Source organism: Parus major, chromosome 8 (assembly GCF_001522545.3).
Source record: "Parus major isolate Abel chromosome 8, Parus_major1.1, whole genome shotgun sequence".
In the NCBI taxonomy this organism is placed as follows: domain Eukaryota; kingdom Metazoa; phylum Chordata; class Aves; order Passeriformes; family Paridae; genus Parus; species Parus major.
Window position 1 is genome coordinate 15,072,156 of NC_031777.1, and position 6,100 is coordinate 15,078,255.

Genomic DNA, 6,100 nt, shown 5'->3' on the forward strand with positions numbered 1-6,100 from the left:
TCTGAATCCTCTCGTAGGACCTGCTGTGATTTTTTCTAGATTTTTTATTTATTTGTATTTTCTTGAGAATACTTTAACATAGTTCTTACTGTAACTTGTGTTTTTACTGTCAATTTAAGCAGATCCAAAGTTGGGTAGAGGTTTTGTTGCATTTTGTTTTAGTAGATGGGTGTATCTGCACATCCATGCAGCACTAGTGAGTAACTGGGGAAATGTGACTGAAAGATCACCTCAGTCACTGTAGAAGCAGCTTGCTTAATAAAAAGCTAAAAGCATGTTTATGCTTAGTGCATTTGAGTGCCTCTTTGAATTTGCAGCAAAGAAAATGCCTCCCGCTTTTAAAAAAACAACCGTGCTCAAGAAAATATGACTTTTCTACAGTCTTTGTAAATAAAAAGGATTGTCTCAAAGAAAAACCCAAGTTCCTTCTCAGTTGTTTGTGATGTTGTTGTACTTTCCCTTCTTGTGTGGGTGGTGAACATTGAGCTCACTACAGAAGTAGTTATGTACTGTTGTACATAACAGTACTGTTGCTGCAACTTTTGCAGGTGTGAAGAAAGCTACAGTGAGGACACCCATTTACCTCCTGTGTTCTGGAAGGGGCAGACATCTCCTCTAAGAGGAACTGAGCAGTGCTCAGGGGTGAAGATACCTCATTCTCCCAAGCTGGGTAGAGAAGGGAAATGTCGTGATTTGCGATCTGGTAGACAGTGTTGTAGAGGAGCTGGGATTTTGCTTGTGGGACAGAGCAAGCTTCAGAAGTGGCAGGAGAAAGGTAAGTTTCCTAGAACTCGTGTCTGTGGCACCTCTGTGAAGAATTTCAGAAATTTTCAGATTGGAAGGAGGACTGAAAGAAAGATTGACCCTGCAGTGACACAATGGGAACATTAACTTTCAAGCTTTTTTATTAATCCTAGCTCCCCAACAAATTGGACTTGTCATGATTTAAAGAACAATTCTATCCTCCCACTCCAGTAACACTTGAATTTATAAATCTGCAAATATCCACCTGAACAAAATTGCTAATTCCAGGTCCTTGTGGAAGGATGAAAAAGAGCTGACTACTCTTAACACCTTACCTCTTCCTGGTTTTGTTTGGTTGGTTTTAGCTTTATAGAGATAACTGGGTGTTAGTCCTGCAAGTGTGTAAGTTTTAACAGATGTGGGACAGGCCTGCTCCCTCACTTGAATGAACTCCTGCTCGTTCAGGTGTAGAGGAACTGTACTGAGATCTACTGGAGTGTGCTCAAAAGCAAAGCGGCTGTTGCATTCTTAAAGTGCTTTTCTTCTGGAAGAGCACATCTGAGAACCAGGAGAATTTATGAACAACTCTGACTTCTGCTATTGCCTGGACTTAATCTGCATGAACACTTTCCAAAGTAGCTATATATATTCATTTGGGTTGTTTGTCACTGATTTGAAAATGTGTCACCCAATTTCAAGCTTTCAGATGTTAGCGCTGAAACATTTACCTCTCCACTGAGGTAATTATTGTTTGTATTTATGGCCCTAGTTAATTGTAGTTAATTAATAGTCACCTTTTGCTTACTTAAGCCCTCTGAGAAATTGTTTCCTTTCCTAGAGTGGGATGATGCACAGAAGGAAGCACTTTATCTGTATTCCTCCATACCACTTATATTGGGAAATGCTGGGCTGATAGGGTGTCAGGTGCTGTAGCTGTGTAAGTATTCCTTGAAAAATCTGTGAGTGCAGCCATTGGTAGAGTTGGTGCCAGACATGAAAACATCATGATCCTGCCCTGGAAGGAGAGTCCCAGAGCTCTGCATCAGGGAGGGCACACAGAGCAGCCACACACCCAGCATCAGCCTCCTCCAGGACAGGGACAACAATCCATTACCCAACAGGATAAATTTACTAAAGAAGCATCTGATGGATGTGTTTTTTTAAAAGTCCCTCTGATAACTTTTAATGCAGGAGTAGGGTATCTATTCCAAGACTTTTAATTCAGGATGTAGCATGACTAAAATGCAAAACAGGAGGAAAAATAGTGGACAAAGTATTACCTCCTTCAGAGGTACAGCTTTAGGAGCCACCTGTTGTTTGCATGAAGCACTGAGGCTTTGAGGGTAATGCTGAGTCTGAGACAATCCTCACCTTCATGCCTGTATTTTGCCTTTTCTTCCCTGCAGACAAATTTTATGCAGATGTCATTTTGTCTACTGCTATACAAGGTTGTGCTGACTGGCCAGATACTTTTGGAAGTATGACTGGAATGTGCTTGTAAAAAGACATGGAAACCTAATCAGTAATGAAAATAGTTACCGAGTGTAAATCTTTGTTCTGTCAGAAAAGCTTGTTGATGCTGTGGAGCTCCACTCTTGCCCTGTGTCACTCAGCTGTTGTACCAGGCCAGTTGTTCTGTAGGGCTGTTATGTGACTTATCTTTTGAGGAGCCTGTCTCTTATCTGTTGGCAATGCTGTTATTGACAGAAGAAAGTGCATGTGTACAAAGAGCAAAGTAGACTCACATGTTACCTTCCACAGTTGTATTTCACTCATCCTTGAATTGGAAAGTAACCTTTGTTTCACGTATGTGACAAGTGAACTACATAACATTAATGAAACAGAGATCCTGAATCCTGCTTAGAATTGTCATTGACAGCTATTAATATCTTTTCAATTTTTTTTTTTTTTTTTTGGAGCTTAGTCATAACTCACCAAGATGTAGTTCTGCTTGTTAGCTATAGAGGTGGTTGAAAGATGCTCCAGGATTTCATTGCAGTTTCATAGCGTCCCTCATTGCCTTGAAACTCTGCTAGGCTTTGTATCCATAATGAAAGAACTAAAAAAAGGAGCAGCACTAAATTTACATTTCCATTCTTTGTGTGGATGGTACGGGAAATGAGGAGTTCTTTGCAATCAAGTGGAATGGGTAATATAATTCCAAGCACTGGCTGCCATTTATAAACAGATGTGTCTTCCTACAGACCCTGACAAGTTATCTCAGACCGTATTTCTTTAAAAAGGTCATTGAGGAATACAACCCCCAGGATGCACCGCACACTGTGTTTTACTATGTCTTTCACACGGGGCTCACATCGGACATTTCCCCGCCGTTACTGCGCTCACAATCGCCGGCCTGAGGCGCACTGAGGAATCGCCTAGCAGCCGTGCAGGACCCTTGCGTGCAACGACCCCTCGTTCTCCGCGCTCCCGCGGGAGCTCCGTGGCCCTGGCGGTGGGGGGGACCCTGCGGGCCGGGCCCGGGGACAGCGCGGGGGCGTTGGCTCCGCGCCCGCTCCCTGCGGGCCGCGGGCCGTGCGGCGCGGAGGCCGCTGCCTCGCTGGCCGTGCGCGGGGGCGGCCCGGGACGGCCGGGGGGTGCCGCCCTCAGGGTGCCGCCCTCCGGGTGCTTTAGCCGGTGGCACTGGCGTGTCACCGTGCGCTCGCCCTCGGTGCTGGCACCCGGCGCAGGGTGAGACAGAGGTGTGGCGCAGCTTGTGCTGCAGGCACCCCATGGTGTGGTCCACGGTGCTTGTGTCCAGAGGGCTCTCGCGTCTCGGCGCTGCTGGGTAGGTGACGCACAGATCCGCGGGCAGGGACCCCGGGAGGGACCCGGCCGCCACCGCCGCCCACCCGCGCCCCGGAGGGACCTGGTGGCCGGGCAAGCGGCTGGCCTTGCCTCGGGCAGGTGTTTCCGGACTTAAAAAAGGGAGCCTTAAACACTGAACACCAATGCAAAAATGCAAGTTAAAAGCAAGGGCGCCGGCTATACCGTAGCAGCGGCAAGAGCCGTAATTTTAAATGGAGAGAGGCCTGTGTAAGATGGCCAGTTCTGTGGGCACCAGAGTGATTAAATGACTAACAAGGGACTGATGTGCTGCAAAGGGAAGGTGACATACCATCCTTTCGGGATTTTTCCAGACGAGGGAGTCGTGTGACCCACTCCAACACCGCAGTTCCCTCCTGACTCTTACTCTGTCACTCTCGGGTGACAACTGGGCCAGCCAGAGGGAACGGCCGAGCCGAGGCACCATTTCCAGCCACTTCTGCGTGCTGTGCTGTTCTCTGCACCGCGCCCATCCGCGTGTCTGCCCGCCCCAGCCAGCCCGTCACTCTTCCCGTGGGAAAGAAGGGAAAGAAAAGAGCATTTTCCTTAAAGCAGAAATAGGTTATGGGATAGTTTTTGTCTCTGTTTTCTCCTGAAAAGAAAAGTACGTGCCCAAAGGAGCTGTTGCGCTGACCTCCCTTCCCTATGTGCGAGGTCCCCGTTGCGTGCCGGTGGGGTAGAGCTGGCTTGGCTGTGCGACCGTGCAGGGTTTGGCTCTGAGAACGGGACCCCAGGGGGCGGCGGTGGCTCTGGGGCTGGGGAGGGCTTGGGTGTGCCTGCAGTCGGATGGGGCTGCTCGCAGATCCTTCCCTACAGAAAAGTTGTGTCAGCACACGGGCTGGTATCTGGCTTCACATTCCTTCCCAGAGTTCTCGAGATGTTAACTTTCAAAAGGGAGGTCTCCCTTGTGGATTTATGTCAGTGATTTTGGGTTTTAAACTATTCATGCATGAAAAATGACTGTAGGAGCTGTATACTCCCATGTATGAATAATGACTACATGGGAACACAGATTACAGCAGTTTTGCACTGAGACTGCTGCAGTTTACATGCTCTCTTTGGGAACATTATGAAACGTTTTTAAATGCTGGTTCATGTTAATGCATCGATTTCAATCAGTCTCTTTTTGTCCCTTTTGGATTTGTTCGACTTAACAGCTAGCTTGTTTCATGTTTGCTCTAAGATATGCTTAGCAAATTAGGCAAATAAAAAAATGCATGCAAAAATATGGTGCTATGCACATGTATCAGGTTTTTTATTTTTTAATAGACTCCAATATCTCTACGATAGTCTTTTTTTTTTTTTTTACTTTGGCTCAATGGATAGTTTATGCCAATTACATGTAGTTTAACAGCTTTGAAATCTGTTTTTGCTTTTCTAATGCATAAAGACATTGATTCTGTTTCAGGTTTTAATTAAACTCTACACTGACTTTAAAGATTCTATTGTCCTTTTCATTTAAATAGGATTTTTGTTAGATCTTTAACAAGACCTCAGTGGGGTAATAAATCTAAGCAATTGTCCTTATTAGGAGTAGATTATCCTCAAGAGATGGAAAGTCACAGAAGTAACTAAAACCATTTGCAGAGACTGAACTAAGGCTTTTTCTTCCTAAACATTAAACAGACTTGAAAATTACTTGCTTGGGCACTCAAATTAAATTAAATGATATTTTGTTTATTTTTCACATTTTCAGTGTAGGCTATTTGCATTTACTTAAAATTTGAGTTTCATTGAGTAAAATTCACTCCTGAGTAAGGATCTTTACTTTCAGTATACAAGCTGTAACTGCAACTCAGTATATCCTGCTAGTTCTTTTGTTTTTAACCCTTGCAGTGCTTTTGAAGTACAGGACCTGCTGACACAGTGGGTGTATTCTTAGTTCATTGTTTTTGGCATAAGAGATGGGTCTTGGCTGAAGAATTGTGTTTGTCCCACGCACCAGCCAAGGAGAACTGTAGGTTATGCAGGAGTGTGGAGCTTGTGCAAAGATCTCACGTGCTGGACTAAAAACACAGCTTCTTGAAGAAAACTTGTCACACACTCAACATTTCTCTCTAGGTTTGACCTTAGTGTGTTTACATACTGCTAGGACATGAAAGGGGATATTACTCTCATGGTTATTTTTTTTTTAACTGTTGCTTCATTCGAGGGTATTCTCTGTAGGTGCTCCGGGCTTGCTTTGTTACTGGTTTTAGTCATTGGTTGACTTCTGATGGGACAAGGCCTCCTTAGTACACACTGTCAAATCCTGAACTTCTTCCCACTGTTTAATTTCCGACTTCATTATACACATTGTGGTGCAGTTTATCTAAGCATCAGGTTGTGTGGAAGCTCCGTTTTGGGGACACTAATTTCTAGGATTTAGTTCTACAAACCAACAGGCAAAGTCGGGGATGTTGTTCAGGGACATGCTCCCAGCGAGCCGTGCCCACACTGCGCCGTTTCCCCGCGGGCCGCAGTCGCTGCGCTGGCCGGGGCACTGCCCTCCGCGGGGCGCCGCAGGAAGCGGGGCCCAGGGGACACGGCC

The 6,100-nt window shown here is 45.6% G+C and overlaps 1 protein-coding gene across 2 annotated transcripts in view; it reads left to right on the top strand.

Annotated features, from left to right (window-relative positions):
• The first annotated feature begins 3,388 nt into the window (after positions 1-3,388).
• Positions 3,389-6,100, top strand: part of ZNF644 (zinc finger protein 644) — an 81,899-nt gene continuing 79,187 nt past the window's right edge. For both annotated transcript variants that reach the window (XM_015636043.2, XM_015636040.2), the window contains exon 1: positions 3,389-3,532. The gene's annotated coding sequence lies outside the window, so the exon portion shown is untranslated. The remainder of the gene's footprint in view (positions 3,533-6,100) is intronic.